Source organism: Dasypus novemcinctus, chromosome 16 (genome assembly GCF_030445035.2).
Source record: "Dasypus novemcinctus isolate mDasNov1 chromosome 16, mDasNov1.1.hap2, whole genome shotgun sequence".
Taxonomy (NCBI): domain Eukaryota; kingdom Metazoa; phylum Chordata; class Mammalia; order Cingulata; family Dasypodidae; genus Dasypus; species Dasypus novemcinctus.
The window spans coordinates 80,194,920-80,219,092 of NC_080688.1; the positions used below are offsets into that span (position 1 = coordinate 80,194,920).

Consider the following 24,173-nt stretch of genomic DNA (forward strand, 5'->3'; position numbering starts at 1 on the left):
AATCCAAGTGATGGGTTATTCTATGTGTACTTTGACTAATTATTTGCATAAATAGATAGGATCTAATAACATAAATTCCAAAATAATAGATAATGAGAGGATGTGAGGATGGACAAAATACTTGAGTCTATGCCAAATGAAGAGTGAATTTTGTAAATGAAACATGAAGTATGCCAAAACTTCCCTTAGCGATGGGAATTGGGTGTGGAAATGGAAAGATGAAATTCATTGGGAAAGTTAAACTGCATCATAAATGTAGAAACATAAATGTGTGCAGTGTTTTCAAGTCAGGGAAATGGCCTCAGTAAAGCTGCTTGGTGAGGTAGAGTTTCTGAATACTCATAGTAGGCCTGTCCCTACTCAGTTTTCTAAAAGAATTACCTTTCCATGTACTTAAATAGAGATGTTCATCAAACATTGGAAGAGATGCTTCCCTTGGCTGAGCTATACTAAAAGTTTTTAGAAAATTACAAGAGTAGCTCAGGTTTGAAGAATATGTGGCTCTTGGAGGTAGATGATGATGATGATGATGATGATGATGATGATGATGATGATGATGATGATAATGATGGCTAAGACTTATGTATTATGGTGCCATTAGGTAGGAAATCTTTTTATCTCTATTCCACAAATACAGAAATTGATACCAGGAAAGGTTAACTACCTTGTCCATGGTCAGCCAGATTTTAAGTGGTGGAGCCATGATTCCAACTTAGGAAATCTCTTCCAAATCCTTGCTCTAAAATCACTATACTATATCACCTCTTAAGGAAAAGCTTAGTTTCAAAGTAAAGCTAGGGGTTTAGCCAGAATCTTCAATGACAAATGATGACAATACTGATGATAATGACAACAATACTGACAACAATGCCAAGAGCAGCTAACATGAATTGTTAACTCTCTGCCCAGCAGCCTACTAAACACAGTGTGTGCTTATCTGAATTTATTCTTAGATCGGCTCAATGGAAAAGGAATTCTTTTTATTTTTTTTCTAGCTTATTTGTACCTATATTTTGTAAAAACAGTCTTATATATGCAATATAATCCAGATTTGTATTTCACATGAGGTTTCACTATATTGTACAATCTCATGTTACATTTTAAACTTTCCTTCTAGTACCTTAGACTTACTCTTTTAACTACTGCCATATTGTATAATAGCACTGCTAGTTAAAGATATTATGTTGTGCTTTCACCTTTTGTAGTCATTTCCAAAGACTAACACACAATCTTTTTACTGGTTCTGCACAGATATACTCTTAGCTTTCCATTCTCTACCCTCATTCTATTTTCTGTTGACCTATATTTTAATTATTAACTCCAGGAGTTTACACAATATATTTAGTTCGTAATAGCACAACCATACTGTATCTGCCCTTTTGTTCCTCGCTTACTTCACTCAGCATAATGTCCTCTGGTTCATCCATTTTGTCAAATGCTTCAGGACTTCATTTCTTCTTATAGCTGCATAATATTCCATCATGTGTATACACAAATTATTTATCCATTCATCAGTTGAGGGACACCCGGTTTGTTTCCATGTTTTGGCAATTGTGAATACCACCACTATGAACATTGGTATGCAGATGTCTGTTCATGTCACTGCCCTCAGTTCTGGGTATATATCCTAGTAGTGGTATTGCTGGGTCCTATGGCGAGTCCATATTCAACTTCCTTAAGAACTGCCAAACAGTCCTCCACAGTGCCTGTACCATTCTATATTCCCACCAACAGTGAATAAGAGTTCCTATTTCTCCACATCCTCTCCAACACTTGTAGTTTTCTGAATTTTATTAGTGGTTAGTCTGATAGATGTGAAATGATACCTCATTTTAGTTTTGATTTCCCTAATTGCTAGTGATGTTGAATTTTACATGTGTTTTTCTGCCATTTGTATTTTTTCTTGGGACAATTGTTTTTTTAAATCTTTTGCCCATTTTTAATAGGGTAGTTTGTTTTGTTATTGTCAGGTCATATGATCTCTTTTTATATCATACATATTAAACCCTTGTTGGATATGCTTACTCTAGTTGCTTGTAGTTGGAGATCCTCATTTCTTTTTGGATGGGGCTGGTCCATCATCATAGTTTTGTTAGTTGTCTGGGGTCGGCAAAGAAACTGGACAGTAGGAGTTTGCCACTGTGCTGGTTTGAGTCTTTGATGGAAACCAGAAAACTGTGTTCTAAGCTAATCCCTTCCTATGGATGTGGGAACCTTTGATTGGATTGGATTCAATTGGGAGGGCTTTGGATTGCTTAATTGAGGCATGAGCCAGGGTAGGTTTTGGTCCTCTTGCTGGAGTCCTTATAAATGGAGGAAAGAAAGCTACCCCATTTCTGGTATATTGCTTCCAGCAACTTTTAGCAAATGAAGACAGTCACATATCTGCTAGGTTACAGGTTCAACTGGCATAGGAACAATCTGAAGGCATTAAGTCTCTGAGAAGTATACTTAAGAGGTTTCATTGTTACAGGAATAAGGTTTGTAAGTCCAAGCATCAAGATTGAGAGCTTGGCTTATTAGTCTGTTTTATTTTATTAGGCAAGATTTATTATTCCAGAAGTTTTTGCCATCTTATTTGAGAAAGTAGTGAGACTTCTTCAGAAGGGAAGTTTAATATTTTGTTAGCTACTGTGAGGGCCTCTATCTATCCAGAAAACAGAATATAAATGTGATAGGACACATTTATATTCCTATCAGCAGTGAATGAGTGCTTCTATATCTCCCCATCCTCTCCAACACTTGTAGTTTTCTTTTCTTTTTTTAAAAAAATAGGGGCCAGTTTAATAGGTGTGAAATGATAAGTCATTGTGGTTTTGACTTGCATTTTCCTAATAGCTGGTGATGTTGAGCATCTTCTCATGTGCTTTTTATTATTATTATTTTTTGTTTTTAGCAGGTACTGGGGATTGAACCTGGGACCTTGTACATGTGAAGCAGGCACTCAACCACTGAGCTTTTTAGCCCTTTGTATTTCCTCTTCGGAAAAATGCCTACAGAAGTCTTTTGCCCGTTTGTAAATTGGATTGTTTATCTTTTTGGTGTTGAGTTGTATGATTTCTTTATATATGCTGACTATTAGACCTTTATTGGATATGTGGTTTCTAAATATTTTCTCCCATTGAGTAGGCTGTCTTTTCACTTTCTTAACAAACTCCTTTGAAGCACAAAAGGTTTTAATTTTGAGGTGGTCCCATATATCCAATTTGCCTTTCATTGCTCATGCCTTGGGTATAAAATTTATGAAACTGCTGCCCACCAGAAGATCTCAAAAATGTGCTTCTACATTTTTCTTCTAAGAGTTTTTTGGTCTTTTATCTTATATCTAGGTTTTTGATCCATTTTGAGTTAGTTTTTGTATAAGGTGTGAGACAGGGATCCTCTTACATTCTTTTGGATATGTATATCCCTGTTCTTCCAGTACCATTTGTTGAAAAGTCTTCTTTTTTATTTTTTAAGATTTATTTATTTATTTCTCTCCCCTTCCCCCACTGCCCCGGTTGTCTGTTCTCTGTGTCCATTTTGCTGCGTGTTCTTTGTCCGCTTCTGTTGTCAGCGGCATGGGAATCTGTGTTTCTTTTTGTTGCATCATCTTTTTGTTGTGTCAGCTCTCCGTGTGTGCAGCGCCATTCCTGGGCAGGCTGCACTTTCTTTCACACTGGGCGGCTGTCCTTACGGGTGCACTTCTTGCGCATGGGGCTCCCCTATTGGAGGACACCCCTGCGTGGCATGGCAATCCTTGTGTGCATCAGCACTGTGCTGGGGCCAGCTCCACACAGGTCAAGGAGGCCCAGTGTTTGAACCGCGGACCTCCTATGTGGTAGAAGGACGCCTTAACCACTGGGCCAAGTCCGCTTCCCATGAAAAGTCTTTTCTGTCCCAGTTGAGTGGACTTGGCAACCTTGTTCAATGTCATTTGCTGATATATGAGTGGGTTTTTTGTGAATTCTCAATTGTATTCCATTGGTCAATATATCTACCCTTATGCCAATACCTTGCTGTTATGAACACTATAGCTTTATAATGTGCTTTAAAGTCAGGTAGTATGGGTCCTCCAACATCGTTCTTCTTTTTCAAGATATTTTTGTTTATTCGGGGCCCCTTACCCTTTCAAATAAATTAGATAATTGGATTTTCCACTTACTGTTTCCCAGCTTCATTTCACTGTAGTCATGGAAAATGTGTGTATAATTTTAATCTTTATAAATTAATTGAGACTTGTTCTATGATCTAACATGTGATTTATCCTGGAGAATGACAAATGAGCACTTGAGAAGAATGTATAACCTGCTCTTTCGGCATGCAGTGTTCTGTATATGTTTGTTAAGTCTAGTTAATTTATTACATTATTCAAGATCTCTCTTTCCTTATTAATCCTCTGTCCAGATGTTCTTTCTATCATTGAGAGTGGTGTATTGAAGCCCCCCACTATTATTGTAGAGGCATCTATTTATCCCCTCAGTTTTACCAGTGTTTGCCTCATATATTTTGGGGAACCCTGTTTAGGTGTATAAATACTTATGATTGTTTTTTCTTCTTGATAGAGTGCCTGTTTTATTAATATATAGTGCCCAGTGTTGCATTTAAGTTCTATTTTGTCTGCTTTTAGTATAGCCACCCCAGCTCTTTTTGGTTACTGTTTGCATGGAATATGGTTTTCCAACCTTTCACTTTCAACCTATCTAGGTCCTTGGGTCTAAGGTGTGTCTCTTAGACATACCCCTTCAACCACTGTCATAGTTTTTTTTTTAGTCATTCTGCTAATCTGTGTCTTTTAATTGGGGATTTTAATCTATTAACATTCAGTGTTATTACTGTAAAGGCAGTACTTATTTCTACCATTTTATCATAGGTTTGTGTATGTCATATATTATTTTTGTCTCTCTTTTTACCCGTGTATTGGCCCTTACTAATATTCTTCATTTCTACTCTCTCCTCTTAACTGCTTTCTCCTGTGTTTTCCTTTCAACCTATGCAATTCTCTTTAGTATTTTTTGTAGGGCAGGACACTTGTTGATGAATTTTCTCAGTTTCTGTTTATCTGTGAATATTTTAATCTCTATCATTTTTGAAAGACAATTTTGCTAGATACAGAATTCTTGGAAGGCATTTTTCTCTTTTAGTATCTTAAATATGTCATAACATGACTTCTTGCCTCCATGTTTTCAGATGAAAAATCAGCATTTAATCTTGTCAAGCATCCCTTCTTTGTGTTGCATCATTTTTCTCTTGCTGTTTTCAGGGTTCTTTCTTTATCTTTGGCATTTGACAATTTGATTAGAATTTCCCTTGGTTTAGTTCTGTTAGGATATATTCTGTAAGGAGTACTGTATTGTCTGGACATATACATCCATGCCCCTCCTAAGAGTTTGGAAAATTTGGCAACTATTTCCTAACACTTCTTTTGGCCCCTTTCCCTTTCCTTCTCCTTCTGTGACACCCCAAATGGATATGTTTGTGCACTTCATTCTGTCATTCAATTCCCTGAGACACTGCTGAAATTTTTCCATTTTTTTCTCTCTATCTGTTCTATCTCTGTGATTTTGGTTGTGCTATCTTCTAATTTGCTAATTCTTTTCCTTACTTGTTCAAATCTACTGTTGTGTGATTCTAATGTATTTTTTATGTTTTCTATTGTGGCTTTCATGACCATAAGCTCTATTAATATTTTATGTATGTATGTTTTTCAATTTCTTTTGTATGCTCATCCAGTGTCTTCTTTTTTTATTTGATTTTATTTGACAAATCGGTTTTATTGATTCATATTAATCATAGATCTAAGTGTACAATCAATACTATTCAATATAATCACATAGTTGAGCAATCATCGCTTAATTGTTTTTAGAGCATTTTCATTATTCCAGTAATAATAATAATAATAAAATACAGAAAACAAATAAAACTCATCATTTCTCCATCTCTCTATGCTTCCCCTGCTGTACCTAGTTGCTATTCTATTTGTATCTCTCTATTTTATTTGTATTTATTTTTTGTAAAAACATTCTTATATATGCAATATCACCCATATTTGTATTTTACATGAGGTTCCACTATGTTATGTAGACCATGTTACATTTTTTTAGCTTTCCTTGTAGTAATATATATGACCTTAGACATACCCTTTCAACCACTGTCATACCCATATAAAAGCTCTGCTAGTCACAAACAGTATAATGTGCTTTTACCATTTCTATTCATTTCCAAAGATTTACAAAGAAACTTTTTTTTTTTAAACAATTCTGCACAGATTTAATATCAGCTTTCCATTCTCTACCCTCAATCAACTTTCTGGTGACTTATATTCTAATTACTAACTCCATGAGTTTATACAATATATTTTTCAGTATAGTCACATAGTTGAGCATTCATCACTTAAATTATTTTAGAGCAGTTTCATTATTCCAGTAATAATAATAATAATAATACTAAAAAACAAAAACCAACCAGCCAACCAGCCAAACAAACAAAACTCAACACCTTTTTCCCATTTTAAAATCAGGTAATTTGTCTTTTTATTCTTGAGTTGTATGATCTCTTTATATATTATGGATATTAAACTTTATCAGATATGTGATTGCAAAATATTTTCTCTCATTGAGTCAGCTGTGTTTTCACCCTTCTGACAAAGTTCTGTGAGGTATAAAGTTGTTTAATTTAAGGAGGTCCCATTTATCTATTTTTTCTTTTGTTGTGCATGCTTTGGGTATAAGGTCCAAGAAATCACCACCTACCACAAGGTCTTTAAGCTGTTTCCCTACATTTTCTTCTAGTAGTTTTATGGTCCTGGCTCTTTTATTTAGGTCTTTGACCTATGTTGAATTGATTATTGTATAGGGAGTGAGAAAGAGATCCTGTTTCTTTCTTTGGGTTATAGATATCCAGTTCTCCCAGCACCATTTGTTGAAAAGACTGTTTTGTTCATTAACATGCACTTGGCAGGTTTGTCAAAAACTAGCTGGCCATAGAGGTGAGTGTTTATTTCTGGATTCTCAATTCTATTCCACTGTTCAATGTGTCTATATGCCAGTACCATGCTGTTTAGACCACTGTAGCTTTGTAATATGTTTCGAGGTCAGGCAGTGAAATTCCTCCAATTTTGTTCTTCTTTTTTAGAATGCTTTTGGCTCCCCAGATGAGCATTCCCTTCCATTGAATTTGGTAATTGCCTTTTCTATTTCTGTAAAGTAGGATGTTGGAATTTTGATTGGTATAGCATTAAATCTATAAATCAGTTTGGATAGGATTGACATCTTCATGATTTTAGTCTTCCAATCCATGAACATGGACTATCTTTCCATTTGTTTAGTCTTCACTGATTTCTTTTAGCATTGTTTTGTAGTTTTCTGCATATAGATTCTGTACTTCTTAGGTTAAAGTGATTTCTAGATATTTAAATCTTTTTGCTGCTATTGTAAATGGAAATTCCCCCCTTATTTCCTCCTCAGATTGTTCAATATTAGTGTACAAAAACCTGATTTTTGCATGTGGGTCTTGTATCCTGTCACTCAGCTGAACTCATTTATTAGCTCAAGTAGCTTTGTCATAGACATTTAGAATTTTCTAAATATAGGATCATATCATCCATGAATCATGACAGCTTTGTTTCCTTTTTCTCTATTTGGATGTCTTTGATTTTTTTTTCTTGTCTAATTGCTCTAACCAGAACATCTAATACAGTGTTGAATAACAATGGTGACAGTGGACTTCCTTATCTTTTTCCTGATCTTAAAGCTTTCGACCTTTCCACATTGAGTATGATATTAGCTGTGGGTTTTTCATATATGCCTTTTATCATATTGAGGAATTTTCCTTTTATTCCTATCTTTTGAAGTGTTTTTATGAAGAAAAGATGCTTGATTTTGTCAAATGCCTTCTCTGCATTGATTGAGATGATCATGTATTTTTTTCCCTTCAATTTGTTATTGTGATGTATACATTGATTGGTTTTCTTATGTTGAACTAACCTTGTATACCAGGAATAAATCCCAGTTGGTCACGATGTATAAGTCTTTTGATATGCTGTTGGATTCAGTTTGCAAGTATTTTGTTGAGGATTTCTGCATGTATGCTCATTGAAGAGATTGGTCTGTAATTTTCTTTTCTTGTGTCTTTATCAGGCTTTGATATTAGGGTGATGTTGGCTTCATGAAATGTTTTGGGTAATTTTCCCTTCTCTTCAATTTTTTGGAAGAGTTTGAGGTTAATTATTTTCAAAATGCTTTGTAGAATTCCAGTTGGCCCTGGACTTTTCTTTGTTGGGAGATTTTTGATGATGGATTCGATCTCTTTAAATGTGATTTTTTGGTTAAGTTCTTGTATTTCTTGTAGTGTCAGTGTAGGTTGTTTGTGCAGTTCTAGGAATTTGTCCATTTCGTCCAAGTTGTCTAGTTTTTTTGGCTCACAGTTTCTCATGATATCCTCCTTTTTTTAAAAAAAAATTTTATTTATTCTCTCCCCCCCAACCCCCCATTGCCTGCTTTCTGTGTCCATTTGCTGTGTGTTCTTTCCGTGTCTGCTTGTATTCTCATTAGGCAGCTCCGGGAACTGATCCTGGGACCTTCCGGAGTGGGAGAGAGGCTATCTTTCTCTTGGACCACCTCAGCTCCCTGTTCTGCTACGTCTTCTCATTGCTTCTCCTTTGTGTCTTTTGTTGCATTATCTTGCTGTGCCAGCTCTCTGCTTTGGCTGGCACTCGCAAGTGGGGCAACACTCCCAAGTGGGGCAGCACTCTGCATGGGCTGGCACCCTGAGTGCACCAGCTTGTCACGTGGGCCAGCTTGCCTTCTCCAGGAGACCCTGGGCATCGAACCCTGGACCCTCCTTATGGTGGACAGGAACCCAACTGTTTGAGCTACATCCATTTCCCTCTCATAATATCCTCTTATCATTCTTTTTATTTCTGTGGAGCCAGTCACGTCTTTCCCCCTTCTGATTGCATTTATTTGCATCTTCTCTCTTTTTTTCTTTGTTAGTTTAGCTAGGAGTTGGTCAATTTTATTGATCCTCTTAAAGAATCAGCTTTTGGTTTTGTTGATTTTCTCTATTGTTTTTGGTCTCAATTTGATTTATTTCTGTGCTAATCTTTATTATTTCTTTCCTTCTGCTTGCTTTGGAATGGTTTGTTGTTCTTTTCTAGTTTCTCTAGTTGTTCAGTTAGATCTTTGATTTTAGCTCTCTCTTCTTTTTCATTACAGATGTTTAGGGAAATAAATTTCCCTCTCAAGACTGCCTTCACTGTATCCCATAAGTTTAGATAAGTTGTGTTCTCACTTTCATTTGTCTCAATATATTTACTGATTTAACTTGAAATTTCTTCTTTGACCCACTGACTATTTAGGAGTGTGTTGTTTACCCTCTACACATTTGCTAATTTACTTCTTTCCCATCTATTACTGATTTCCAGTTTCATTCATTATGATCTGAGAAGGTGTTTTGTGTAATTTCAGTCTTTTTATGTTTATTCAGAGCTGCATTGTGACATAACATGTGGTCTATCCTAGAGAAAGATCCACAGCCACTTGGGAAGAATATATAACCTGCTGAGTTTGGTTGCAACATTCTGTAAAGGTCTTTTAGGTCTAACTCATTTATCATATTGTTTAAGTTCTCTGTTTCCTTTTTGATCTTCTGCCTAGTTGTTCTAGCTAATGATGCAAGTGGTATGTTGAAGTCTACAATGAATATTGTAGAGATGTCTGTTTCTCCCTTCAGTTTTGACAGAGTTTGCCTCATGTATTTTTGGGCACTGTGGTTAGGTGCATAGGTACTTATAACTGTTATATCTTCCTGGTGAAATGTCCCTTTTATTAATATATAAGGGCCTTCTGTGTCTCTTATAACTTTTTTTGCTTTTAAAGTCTGTTTTGTCTGATATTAGTATAATTACCTCTGCTCTTTTTAGTTGTTATTTGGTTGGAGTATCTTTTTCCAATCTTTTACTTTCAACCAATTTGTATCTCTGAGTCTAGGTGAATCTCTTGTAAGCAGCATATGGATGGCTCATGGTTTTTTATCCATTCTGTTAGCCTCTTTTGATTGGGGAATTGAACCCATTCACATTCAGTGATTTTACTATAAATGCATTATTTACTTCCACCATTCTATTCTTTGGTTTTCATGCCATATCTTACTTTTGTCTTTCTTTTTACTCTTTTGGTTATCTTTAATGCTATTATTTCTTCTATATTCTCCTCTAAGCCTTTCTTCTGTCTTTTTCTTTCAGGCTCTAAGGCTTCCTTTAATATTTTCTGCTAAGTTGGATTATTTTTATGAACTCTCTTAGTTTCTGTTTGTGAATATTTTACTGTCACCTTCATATTTGAAGGACAATTTTGCTGGATAAAGAATTCTTGGCTGACAGTTTTTCTATTTCAGTATTCTAATTTTATCATACCACTGTTTTCTTGTCTCCATGGTTTCCGATGAGAAACTGTGATAAGTCTTCCTCGGGTGTCCCTTGTCTGTTATGGTTTGCTTCTCCTTTGCTGCTTTCAGAATATTCTCTTTATCTTTGATATTTGACATTCGACATTCTTAGTATGTGTCTTGGAGTAGGTCTATTTGGATTTATTCTGATCGGGGTATGCTGCATATCTTGGACATGCAAGTTCATTTCTTTCAGTTAGGAAATTTTCAGCTATTATTTCCTCAAATACTCTTTCTGCTCCCTTTTGTTTCTCTTCTTCTTCAACTCCCATGACATGTATGTTGTTGCATTTCATATTGTCATTCAATTCCGAGTCCCTGTTCAATTTTTTCCCATTCTTTTCTCTCTTCAATTTCAGTTATTTTGTCTTTGGAATCACTTATTCTTTCTTCTATCATTTTGAGTCTGCTATTGTATGCCTCTAAAGTATTTTTGATCTCACCTATCACATCTTTCATTCCTATAAGCTTTGCTACTTTTTTATTCAGGTTTTCAAATTCTTAAATTCTTCTTTTGCTTGCTCAGTGTCTTCTTGATGTTCTTTATCTGTTTAGCCATACTGAAGTTCAACTCATTAATTTGATTTTGTAAATATGTGTACATCTTGTAAATTCATTGTCTCAAACCTGTCTATCTTCAAGGACTTTGATATATTCCTTTTCTTGGGCCATGTCTTCCATTTTTGTTGTTGGCTTGTAATTTTTTGCTGATGTCTAGGCATCTGATTAGGATGGTGAATGTACTCAGATGTTCAATTTCTCTCTCTCTTAGGAATTTAGTGGCAGGAGGCTGTATGTTATTACTGTTCTTTGATTCTTGTTTCAACCTGGGTCTTATGATTGTCCCCATTCGTTGCTCAAAACTGGGCTCTGGACCCAGTAATGGATTGCAGATCTGCTTCCTAGGGCCTTGGGGAGGGAGGCTAAAAAGGCCAGAAAAAAATCTCTCTTATTTACTTTGAATTACCTTGTGTGCACTTCCGTGGTTTGCCAGCAGATCGTGCACTTTGGCAGCCCACTCAGATCACTGCCTGGCCTGATTGTTGCAATCCTGGATTAATGTGATATAGGTTCCTGCCTGGAGGCTAAGAGCCTTGTAATTCAAACTTTCTCAGAGACAGTTTTCCAGCCTTCACTGACAGCTACCTCCCTTTTCCTGGGTAGGAAATAATTCCACTCCCCTATGCATCCTCAACAATCAGTCCTGGTTAGTAGAGAGGAAGATTGAGAGGTTTGGATCTCTTCAGATCAGGATCTTTTTAATCTTGAGCTGGCTCCCAAGGCAAACAATGATGTGGCCCCACATGACCTGGAAGGGCTCATGGGACACACCAGACTAAATTTGTTGGTCAAAAGCTGAGTCAGTCTTAGGTTGTGTCCCTCTCTCCCTTTTCCTGAGGAGGTGCATCCTCAACAATCAGTCTTAGTTGAGAGGGAGATTGAGAGGGTCAGATCTCTTTAGTACCATGCCAGGTCCCAGCCTGGACAGGCTCATGGGACACAGCAGACAAAAATTTCCCCATAGGTTTTGATATGATGTATACTCATTTTCATTCATTTCAAGATATTTGCTGAATTCTCCAGCAATTTCTTCTTTGACCCACTGATTATTGAAAGGTATGTTGTTTAATCTCCATATACTTATGAAATTTCTGTTTTCTATGCATTATTGATTTCCAGCTTCATTCTGTTATAATCAGAGAAAGTATTGTGTATAAATTCAATCTGTTAAAATTTATTCAGACTTGTCTTTTGACCCAAAATATGGTCTATCTTGGATTAGGATCAATAAACACTTGAAAAGAATGCATGTCCTGCTGTTTTGGGGTGCAATGTTTTATAGATGTCTGGTGGGTTTAGTTCATTTATCATATTGTTCAATCTCTCTGTTTCTTTATTTATCCTCTGTTCAAAAGTTCTATACAGTACTGAAAGTGGTGTATTCAAGTCTCCAACTAGTATTGTAGAGGCATCTACTTCTCCTTCATCTTTGTCAGTGTGTACCTCATGTATCTTGGGGCATTGAGGTTAGGTGCATAAATATTTAGTTAATTCTTCTTGGTGAATTGTCCCTTTTATTAATATGTAATGACCTTCTTCATCCCTTATAACAATTTTGCATTTTTAATCTATTTTGTCTGATATTTGTATTACTACTTCACCTCTTTTTTTTTGTTTACTATTTGTGTAGAAATCTTTTTCAAGCCTTTCACTTTTAACCTGGTTCCTTCCTTAGTCTGAGGTGAGTGTCTTGTAGACAGTATATAGATGGCTCATATTTTTTGTATCTATTCTATCAGTCTGTATCTTTTTGGGGAGTTCAAGCCATCAACATTCAATGTTATTATTGTGAAGGCATTACTTACTTTATTCATTTTGTCTTTTGTCTTTCTGTTGTCATATCTTACTATTGACTGCCTTTTTATCCTTTAATTTACCCTTCCTAATAATCCTCTCTTCTACACTCTTCTCCAAGTTTCCTGCCCTTATATTTTTCCTTTCAGTTTGCAGCACACCCTTTAGTAACTCTTGTAATTATGGAGTTTTGGTACCATATTCTATCAGATTTAATTTTTCTGTGAAGACTTTGAGCTCACTCTGATTTTTGAAGGACAGTTTTGCCAGATACAGAATTCTTGGCTGGCAGTTTTTCTCTTCTACTAGCTTAATTATATGATAGCACATTCTTCTTGCCTCCTTGGTTTTTGATGAGAAGTAAGCACTTAATCTTATTGAGGTTCACTTGTTATGTGATGCTCTGCTTTTCTCTTGCTGCTTTCAGAATCCTCTATCTCTGATATTTGTCATTATTAATAGTAGGTATTTTAGGGTAGGTCTATTTGGATTTATTCACCTTGGGGTATATTGTCCTTTTTGGATAGTGGTATTTATGTCTTTCATAATGATTGGGAAATTTTTGGCCATTATTTCCTGAAATACTCTTTCTGCCCCTTTCCCATTCTCTCCTCCTTCTGGGACACTGATAATGCGAATGTTTTTGCATTTCATGTGATCATTCATTTCCCTGAGATGCTGTTCCATTTTTCCAGTCTCTTCTCTTTCTGTTCTCCTGTCTTTTCCAGTTCAGATATTCTGTCTTCAAAATCCCTAATTCTGTCTTCAAGCAATTCAAATCTGCCCTTATGTGCCTCTAATGCATTTTCAATTTCATCCATCTTGTCTTTCATTCCTGTAAGGTCTGTTACTTTTCTTTGTGGGCTTTCAAATTGTTCTTTATGCTCACCCAGTGTCTTCTTAATATCCTTTATTTCTTTAGTCATATTTTCTTTAAATTCTTTGAAGTGACTTAGGAGAGTTGTGTGATTATCACTGATGAATTGTCTTAAATCCTATATCTCTTCAGGATATTTGGTTGACTCTTTTGGTTGGTCCATCTCTTCCTTTTTCCTAGTGTAGCTTGTAATTTTTTGCTGATGTCTAGGCATTTGAATATGCTGGCGAATTTACTCTGATGGTCAATTTCTCTATCTTGCTTATTTTTTTCACAGCTCTTCTTTGATATTTGGTTCAACTTATTCTAGGTCTTTAAAATCGTCCCATTTAAGTGCTCAAAATAGGGCCAGGGACTCACTAATAAGGCACAGATTTTTAATCTTTTTTAACGGCTTCTAGATTCTGTGTTTCTGTAGGAAAAGCTGCTCTTTGGTTTCTTCTAGTACTTTTGTCTTTCATTTATCATGATCAACTCAATTTTCTGCTGATTTGAAATTCCTGATTAATTGTATAGTATATTTTTATTTGTATATACGTCTATTTCTAAACATGTATTCCATTTTTATGTGTGTTTTAGTATGACACGGTTTTATTAGATCTAATTGTTGCCAGAATTCTGTGGTTGTTACTTCCTAAGTAAATCTTACATGTGGCTTTTTCTCTCCATTTTCTCTGCCAACATGCCAATGTTTTCTTAATTTAATCCACTGCCTCTGTACAGTTCCTTCCTCTCATCCATTACATCAGAGCAGCTAGGGTAGATTTTCAAGATGCAGACATGATCTCATCTTACTCTCATCTTTGAAAAACAAGCAAACACAATCTGTTATGGATTTCCACACCTTTTTAAGGATACACTAGAAAGTTCATAGATGAGTTTGGAGCCCCTTCATCTTCTGACCCCTGCCTGCCTCTCCAGCCTCATCATGTCCTATACTTTCCTTACTTTCTACATGGTTAATATATTTCTAAATTATCTTTCCAATGTGTGGTTGTTCCCTTGCAGTTTGTTGAAGTGGAAAAAAACCAGAAGGCAGGCAGTAAGTACTCTTTAGAAAGTCATTGTTTTATTGATATATGCATTTTATAGGAGGCAAAATTTAGAGGTTTAAGGGTTCTTGGATTTCACACAGTTTTAAAGAAATGTGGTTGTCTAGGTTGAAGAGCTGGACTTATTTGGTTTGGTTCTTTTAATTTTTTTAAGATTTATTTATTTCCCCCCCTTGCTGCTTGCCTTTTTTTTTTCTGTCCTCTGTGTCCATTCACTGAGCTTTTTTTTTTTTTCCTTTTCTGTGTTTGCTTGTCTCCCTTTGTTGGGTATCTTCCTGCATCAGCTCTCTGCAGCGTGCGGGCGAGCCTGCCTTCACAAGGAGGCCCTGGGATGCGAACCCAGGGCCTCCCATATGGTAGACGGGAGCCCAACTGATTGAGCCACAGATGCTTCCCTGGCTTGGTTCATTTTAAACTGGTCATAAACAGAATGATATTTCGAATGTAGAAAGGATACAGTATTTAAATATCCTTCTCTCTTACCTTGCCATTGAACATTTTGTCCCAAAGGAAATTTTCAAGGGAAAAAGTATGTTTATATATGTGTGTGGAAACAGAGATAGACATATAGCCATGCTATTTCAAACCATCAAATCCTTTGTGGTGATATATGATTGGAAAGGAAGATGACTCAAATGGAACATATTTTCAGCAAACATTTTACTAGAACATCTCTGTGACCTTTTCCCCAGGCTAATAGCTTCTAAGGGGAAGAGACTCTGCCAAGGAGAGGCTGGTGTTGGACTTACTGTGCCTAATGGTGAATATGAAAGGGCAATCAACGAAATTTACATCAACTGGTCATCACATTGGAACCATTTCTGTGCTGGTGGCAGCCACAACCTCAGCGCCCTCTTCTGTCACCTTTACACAGGACTTGTGTAGGATTTTAGATATTGTGAGATCCTGGCTCCAGTGGTGCTGGAGAAGTCGTCATCCTGTGGACTGAAGGCGTCCACTATCCCCTTGTGTTCGAGCATGGCTCAGAGGTCGTAGCCCTTCTCCACTTTGAACTTAGGTAAGTAGAAGTCCATGTGCCTCTCGCGCATATTTGGTGAGCTCATCTTCTCTTTACTTTCTCAATAGTGAGCTTATCTTTAAGCTATACATATGGAAGAAAGGAACTGACATGATTATCAATGGGCATTGAGCACAAACTCATATGGAATTATATCATGTGGGAAACCTTTATTTAACAGTAAGTGTAAAATATGGAAGGTTCAATTTAGTAGACAACTTATTTTATGCTAGGCAAAAAGACAGTTCTGGATAAGTCACTACATTTAGTTAGATTGTGAATGTAGATATGCAAAACAGAGCCATTGCGTTAAATTATTTTGTGAAATATGAACTACATGTCACTATTCCTTATGCTGGAGGCCTACTAGATTTTTCATTTTTAAATAGCCCCATCTTGTTTTTATCCCTGTGTATATAACTTTTTACTTTTTTGCAATTATAGTATATATATTATTTTTTATTCCTATTCTTGCTTGACATATTTGTAAACATTTCCCATAGTATTATCTATTTCCCTAAATCATTATTAAATGATTACATAATAAAACCAGCAAACATATTCAATATATGTAATTTTACTTAAATAACATATATTAAGCATTCAATTTGTACCAGGAACCTAGGATAAACTTTGATGAGACAAAGATGCACTATTTTTCCTTGTTTCAAATTTTTCATTATTTTGAGGCACCTCCATCCAAAAGCTTTTGTCTTGTTTAGCCTTCTTACCTTAAGATAAAACTCCAGGCCTGGGGTTACTGATATTACTTGGATTACTGACTGTGGATGTTTGATATATTTATGAATTCCAAAAAAGAGATATTGATTATGTTTTTAAACTAGTCTGTTCCTCTGGGCATGATAACCCTTTGACTGTATTAGATTTAGCTGAGACACCTGACTAAATTATTAAGATTGGGGCTGCATTATTAGAGTGTGACTTAGTGTTGAGTCCCCACCCTCTAGTGGGCTGATAAAACAAACTCTCACAAGCAAATGGACACATAGAGGAGTAGATAAACAGAAAAAGACACAGCAGAGGAGAGAACTTAATTTTGATGCTGGAGCCAGGGAAGAGAGATGAGCCTGAGAGTTTACAGCTGACCTTGTGAAGAGAACAAAGCAGCTGAGTCTGGAAAGAAATTAGCTCTGGGAAGAGAAACAAACCCTATGATAGCCTAGAGCTGAAACTGGAAGATGCTGGACCTATGGAGCCTTAGATGAAAGAGGAAGGCTGAAGTCATGCAGATATTTGCAGTCATCTTGTGTCAACACATGGCAACAGAGTTTGGGTTAGAAAGTACTTTTTTTTTAAGATTTATTTTTTATTTATTTCTCTCCCCTTCCTCCCTCCACTCCCTCACCCCCCGCCCCCAGCTCTCTGTGTCCATTTGCTCTGTGTTCTTTTGTGATGGCTTCTATCTTTATCAGTGCCACTGGGAATCTGTGTTTCTTTTTGTGGCGTCATTTTGCTGTGTCATCTCTCCGTGTGTGGTGCCATTCTTGGGCAGGCTGCACTTTCTTTCGCACTGGGCAGTTCTCCTTCCGGGGCGCACTCCTTGCACGTGGGACTCCCCTTCGTGGGGGACACCCCTGAGTGGCACAGCGCTTCTTGCACGCATCAGCCCTGCACATGGGCCAGCTCCACACTGGTCAAGGAGGCCCAGAGTTTGAACCGCAGACCTCCCATGTGGTAGGCAGATGCCCTATCCATTGGGCCAAGTCTGCTTCCCAGAAAGTACTTCTTGTGGTACCTTGAGTTCGACTCTTTAGGGCCTTATAACTGTAAGCTTGTACCCAAAATAAATATCCTTTATAAAAACCAACAGATTTCTGGAACATTGCATCAACACTGCTTTTGACTGACTAATAAACTGACTTACTGATAACTGCAGTTACTAAGCCAGGGTATGGATATTGCAATAGCTCTTCATGTATGTTGTCAAATTAGTTTCCCGAAGGATTTCCAATATCCATTATTATAAAGAGAAGCAGGTTCAGTGCAACTTCAGCAGCACCATCGGCTGGTGTAGTAATAGCAACTGCAGCTTTTGGAATACCTTTTATATGCCAAATACTGTTATTGGTATTTTTATAACATTATCTTTGATCATTATAACAATGATAAAGGAAAATTTCATTTATCTCTTATTTTCTTTTTTTCTCCCAGAAATCAGGATTAGAGTGACCTTTGACCTCCTAAAATCAAGATAATTCTAAATTAAATACCAGTCTTTAAAAAGAAATCTATATGTTCACTGCCTACTAAACTGTCCTGATTTAATAAGTACACAGTGGTACCCCTCATTCTTTTAATTTCTCCTTCTAGTTTAATGGTGAACTTTCTTTCTATTGCCTCCCTAACTCTCTGAGTCTTCATTTCCTCGTCTAAAAGTGAATAGATTGACATTAGCGATGTTTATAGTTACAAAATTTTGCTTCTGTTTGCATTGGTATATTTTGTTCTGAAGTGAGATTCCATAGTTTTTATCAAAATTTTAATAGGACTGGGCATAATCATAATCAGATATAATACTTTGGATATTTATTTTGTGCAACCGGCCAGGTTCCTTAAGGATTCTTCTATAGGCTGCCTGCAGCAAAGGTGCAATAGGCCCCCCTCTGCCCCCTCCAATCTGTGAGCTCTGATAGGAACAGCCCAACAAGTGCTGTGATTCTGGGGATTGCATGTGTAAGATTTTACCTTCTGCAGACTGTCTACTTCATTTGGCAGCAGCACAAACATGCTTTTTTTTTTTTTTTTTTTACTGTAATGTGTTAAACATTTTTTTTTCTTTTTAATGTTACATTAAAAAAATATGAGGTCCCCATATAACCCCCACCATCCTCACCCCACTCCTCCCATAACAACAACCTCCTCCGTCATCATGGAACATTCATTGCACTTGGTGAATACATCTCTGAGCACTGCTGCACCACATGGTCAATGGTCCACATTATAGTTTACACTCCCCCCCAGTCTACCCAGTGGGCCATGGAAGGACATACAATGTCTAGTAACTGTCCCTGCAGTACCACCCAGGACAACTCCAAGTCCTGAAAATGCCCCCACATCATATCTCTTCTTCCCACTCCCTACCCTCAGCAGCTACCGTGGCCACTTTCTCCACATTGATGCTACATTTACTTCCATTACAAAACACAATAGTTCCAGAATAGATTATCGGTAAGTCTACTCTAATCCATACTCTATTCCTCCAGCCTGTGGACCCTGGGATGGTTATGTCCACTCCACCTCTATATTGACAGGGTACTTAGATTTCATTTCGATGATGGATGCAATTCTCCTGCTTGCAGTTGCAGGTACTCTTGGCTCCCTGGTGGGGAGGTTGACCTTCTTCACCTCCCTGTTAGCTGGCTGGGATAAGTCCAATAAATCAGAGGGAAGGAGTTGCAAGTCTTTTGAGGCTCAGGGCCTGGCTATCACATGGACAGTCCAGAGATTCAGGTCCCCTGAGTATACACTAAACCCCAGCACCAACCACAGGTCCGGTAAAAGTAACAGGAGAGGCTTGTGAACAAAGATCGCATCTGAGTCCAACTCCATCACACTCAGGAACACAAACTCCAAAGTAGGGCTAACTGACATGGCACTGAACTCCATCTACTATGACCGTAGAACCTGTGAGGCTCTGTAGCCCTCAGAAGAACCAATGTTGGCCTCCGCTGCGGCACTGCAGGCGGGTCACTACAGGCGAGTCGCTGCCGGGGATCGGGCCTACGCCACGGCCTGACCGGGGCGGCAGCGGGCGGCTCAAGGCTTGGTGGGGACGCGCGGTTCGATGGAGGAAAAACCACGGAGACGAGGTCTATGCGCAGGTCTGATTTTATTCGGGAAGTACATGGGGTTTTATAGTGTCATGGAGGCGGGGAGGTTGTGGGAGGGGCATGTCCGCGGGGCAGCTGAGGATTGGCTGCAGAGGCAAGGGCGGACCTGCGGTTTATGACGTAAGCCATTGATGGCAGAGGGGGTTGTTTCCGAGGTTGTGCCGGGGCGGATACGGGATGAGGGCGGTTGAAATGAGGCGGGGAGAACAGCGATCGGCTGGGAGGGGGAAGATAACAGTGGCTGGGAGGAGGGGCAGAGGGAGGCAGCAGCACAAACTGCTGCTGAGAAGGGCCATAATACAGGGAGGTTACGAGGAACAGGCGGGCAAAGTATAAGGAAGCGAAAGGCAGGGTGGGAGCAGGGGACAATTGCTCCCTCTTTCGAAAATAAGAACGCACAGGTTTTGTGGGATTGACATTTTGTAGGGAGGAAAGATGAGGGGGGTGAGAGGAGGGGAAATAGGAGAGAAAGGAACGAGGAGGGGCTACCGGCAGGGGGCGTGGGGGCACGAGGGGGGCGTGAGCAGAGGGGAGGGCGGCTGAAACGCCCGATTCCCCATGCGGAGGGCAGAGAACCCGTACCCGCAGCTCGAGGCGACCACGATGGGCCCTATCGATGGCCGCCTCCTGCCACCTCCGTGAGCCACACCTGGGCGTGCCGGGCCTCCTCGGGAAGGGGATGGCTTTGGGAGAGGACTAGGACAGCTGTGGCCAAGAGCCTTTGCCGCTCTCGGTGCTGGCGAACGGACTTGCGGATACAGCAGGCGAGGCCTAGGAGGAGGAGGAGAAGGAGGAAAAGGAAGGCGTAGAGGAGGAGTTGACATTGAGGGGGGAGGTGGGGGAGAGGTCAGGAAGAGTGGCGTTGGTGAGAAAAAGGCAGGAGTTATTGCAGGGGTTTACGCACAGGGAAAGGTTGTTGACGAACTACAAGGCGTCGAGGGAAATAGGGATGGAGACATTTGGCAACGACGAGGAGACAGGAAGGGCGAGGGGGTCGCAGCTTTCTGGGAGGAAGTCGCAGTTGGGGGAGTACATGGTGGGGAAGGTGGGGGAGTGAGGGGAGAGGAAGAGGAAACCAGGCGGTTGAAGAAGGGCAGCCCAAAGGGGCGTGGCCTGGGCTGAGGAGGCCAAGGAGAGCATAATGATGAGAAGGTGTAGGAGGGGGTGGTGGTAGGAGGGCGCGGGGCAGGGGAGGCGCGAGCACGACGGAGAAGCTGGAGAATTTGCTGCTCGATGGAGGCATCTTCGAGGGAGAGACGGCTCAAGCGGCGGACAAGAAGACGACGTCGACGTCGCTCGCGGCGGGAGAGAGCTGGCGTGGTCCCTGCGGGTGATGGCGCAGGAGGGGCAGACTCAGGTGGGCTCGACTGGGCGACTGGAGGCGTCATCTGCAATGACAAGAGGAGAAAAACCTCACGGGGGGGGGTGAGGTGCGGAGAGGGGCCATCATTATGGCAGGGGGGAATCATCAGGGGGAAGGGGGTCGGGAGGTGGAAGGTCGGCAGGGCCGTGTGGAGTGAAGGGCTTAACAAGACGAGCAGGGATCCAGACAGGCTGGGGTGCAGATTCCGGGAAGACGCAGGCAAATCCTCGCCCTTGGGTGAGAAGGGGCGCTGGTCCGGTCCACTTGCTAGTGAGCGGGTCGCGCCAGAGGACGAGAGGGGCCGGAGTGGGCCGGTAAGAGGGCCCCCAGTGCTTGTGGACGGGCGAAAGCCCCTCAGAGTCAAAGGTCATCAGGTTGTGCTGGATGAGCACTTGCGTGACTGTTTCACGTGGGGTGAGGCGGGGTTGAGTCTCTCTAGTCTTCTGGACGAGGATCTTGAGGGTTTGGTGAATTCTTTCAACAAGTCCTTGGCCTTGCGGGTCGTATGCGATGCCGAAGTGGTGGGTGATGTTGTAGAGCTTCACAAACTCGGCAAAGGCGGCACTGCGGTAGGCGGGGCCATTATCTGTCTTTATGTCCCAAGGGACTCCCATGAAGAGGATGGCTTCCCGGAGCGCTTGAGTGGCATACTTGGCAGACTCTCCCGGGAGGGCGACGGCGTAGCAGAGGTGCGAAAACGTATCGATGGCAACATGAAGGAACTTCCATCGGCCAAAGGAAGCGACATGTGTGACATCTAATTGCCATCTAGAGTTGGGCCGCAATCCGCGCGGGTTGACACCCTGGGGCTGGAGTGGCCCCAGGGGCAGCAAAGGTGCGCAGGAGCGGCACGCACGCACCAGATGTTTGCATGTCTCGATGGGAAGTTCTGGGAGGAGTCGATGGAGGGCGGGCGCACCAAGATGGAAGCGCGCATGCAAGGTCTTTGCCTGGTTGATAATGTCTCCTACGGCAGCTGCGGGGCTAAGGGCATTGATGGAAGCACCTTGGGCGGCCTGGTCAGCGAGATGGTTGCCGTGAGCCAAGGGGCCTGGGAGGCCTGAGTGGCTCCTAACATGGGCAATGAACCAGGGTTGTCGCCGCCTCTCTAAGAGGAGTTGAAGGTCAGCTAAGGCTAGGTTGATGTCCCGGTTGCCGATGCTAGCAGGCGGCAGGAAGGCCGCAAAGGCAAGGATACGAGAGACCTGCAGGCAGTAGAGACTGTCCGTGAAGATATTTACTGGCTGGTCCTGGAGGTATTGGAGAGCCAGAGTGACGGCTTTCAATTCGGCCACTTGGACAGAGCTGCTATGTCGGCGGGTGTGGCAGAGGGGTTGTGTGGAGTTGGGCTTGTAGAGGACTATAGCAAGGCAGTGCTTGGAGGCGTCAGTGAAGGCGATGGCGGCGTTGGGGAGTGGCTTGGAGGACGGGAACGGGAAATGGTCAGGAGCTGCGACGGGGAGCGTGCTGAGGCCTTGTATGAGGCGGTGCTGGGGGAAGTGATTATCGAATGGGCCGGAGAATAGGAGGAACAGTGCCTGCATATCTATGGAGTCCTTTAGCAAGTGAGTGACCTGCTGAGTTGTAAGGGGCCAAATGATGACATCTGGATGACGCCCGTAATGGTGGGTGGAGCGCTCAACAAGGGCGATGGCGAGCTGCGCGAACAGGACGGATTGGGGGGTGATTTTGCGAAGCTTGCTTTTGGCTAAATGGACCCACAGGAGTGGACCGTCCTGCCAGATGAGGCCAGTGGGGGTCCCACGGGTGGGAAGGACAAGTCCTGCAAATGGCTTGTCTGGGTCTATTCGCTGGAGCAAGCAGTCCATTAGGGCAGAGTTGACACAGCTCAGGGCACACTCTGCTTCATACGACAGGGTGACCCTCTTTGTGGGTGCCTGTGATGGTGGGCCAGTGGTCTGAAGGAGCTGGAACAGAGGCTGCAGCTGATGTGTGGTGACTGGCAGCGACGGGCGCAGCCAGTTGAGCTGGCCACAAAGCTGTTGGAGATCATGGAGCATCATGGTTTTGGGGACGTTTATAAGCGGCACCATGGGCGTGACCGTTTCCGAGATTTCAAAGCCCAAGAATTGAAACGGTGGGTGGAAAACGGCTTTCTCTATGTTGATCTGAAGACCGATATCTTTCAGATTGGAGAGAAGACTGGCAACTATAGCTTGCAGTTTTGGCTCGCTCGGATGGGCTACAAGGATGTCATCCATGTAATGCACGATAGTGGCCTCGGAGGTTAAGGGCTCAATAGCAGTAGCCACAAACAGCTGGCAGATGGCAGGGCTGTTCTTCATGCCTTGGGGGAGGACTTTCCACTGATACCGTTTGGCAGGCCGGTGGTGGTTGGGCTGGGGAACAGTAAAGGCGAACCGTGGGCGGTCATCCGGATGCAGGGGGATAGAGAAGAAGCAGTCCTTGATGTCGAGGACTGCCACATACCAATCTCGCAGAAAGGCTGACGGGTGAGGCATGCCGGGCTGAGGAGAGCCCATGGGTTTGATGTGCTTGTTAACCTCTCGCAGGTCGTGGAGGAGGCGTGGCTTGCCAGATTTTTTGATGATGAAAAAAATGGGAGTATTGTATGGACTGGTGGAGGGCTCAACATGGCCAGCACGGAGCTGCTCTTCCACGAGGTCCTGAAGAATAGCTAGTTTCGGGGCAGTCATAGGCCATTGCTCCACCCAAATGGGTTCCTCTGTATCCCATTGCAGAGGAACGGGTGCTGGAGGTCGAACGCGAGCAACGGCCAAAACTATTGGGGGGGCAGCGATGGCTGCGAAGTAAAAAGAACGGCGCCTGACTGGTGAAGAATGTCGCGCCCCCAAAGGACTTGCTTGATATCCCTGAGAACCAGGGGACAGAAGAACCCTGACCGTCCATCGGTGTCATGCCAGGCAAGATCTTCAGCAGCCTGTTGCGAGGAGGACTGGCCTGTGGCGCCTACGGTGACGGGTCCGGCTGTGAGTGGGAAGTCACGAGCTTGGGAGAGTGGGATGCAGGAGATTTCGGCGCCGGTGTCAAGAAGGCCGTCCATCCACTTTCCATTGACCTTGATGGTGAGGCGCGGCTGCGAAGCGGGCGACACGGGAACGGACCAGTGGATGCCTACGGGCGGGGCTGGCGCGGGGCGATTGGAGCCTCTTGGTGGCGGGGCTGAGGCTTGCCCCGCTGCCCGTTTAAAGGCTGTCTCGGAACACGGCAATCGCGAGCCCAATGATAC

At 41.4% G+C, this 24,173-nt stretch overlaps 1 pseudogene; it reads right to left on the reverse strand.

Annotated features, from left to right (window-relative positions):
* Positions 1-15,513: 15,513 nt before the first annotated feature.
* Positions 15,514-24,173, reverse strand: part of LOC139436642 (serpin B4-like) — a 36,966-nt pseudogene continuing 28,306 nt past the window's right edge.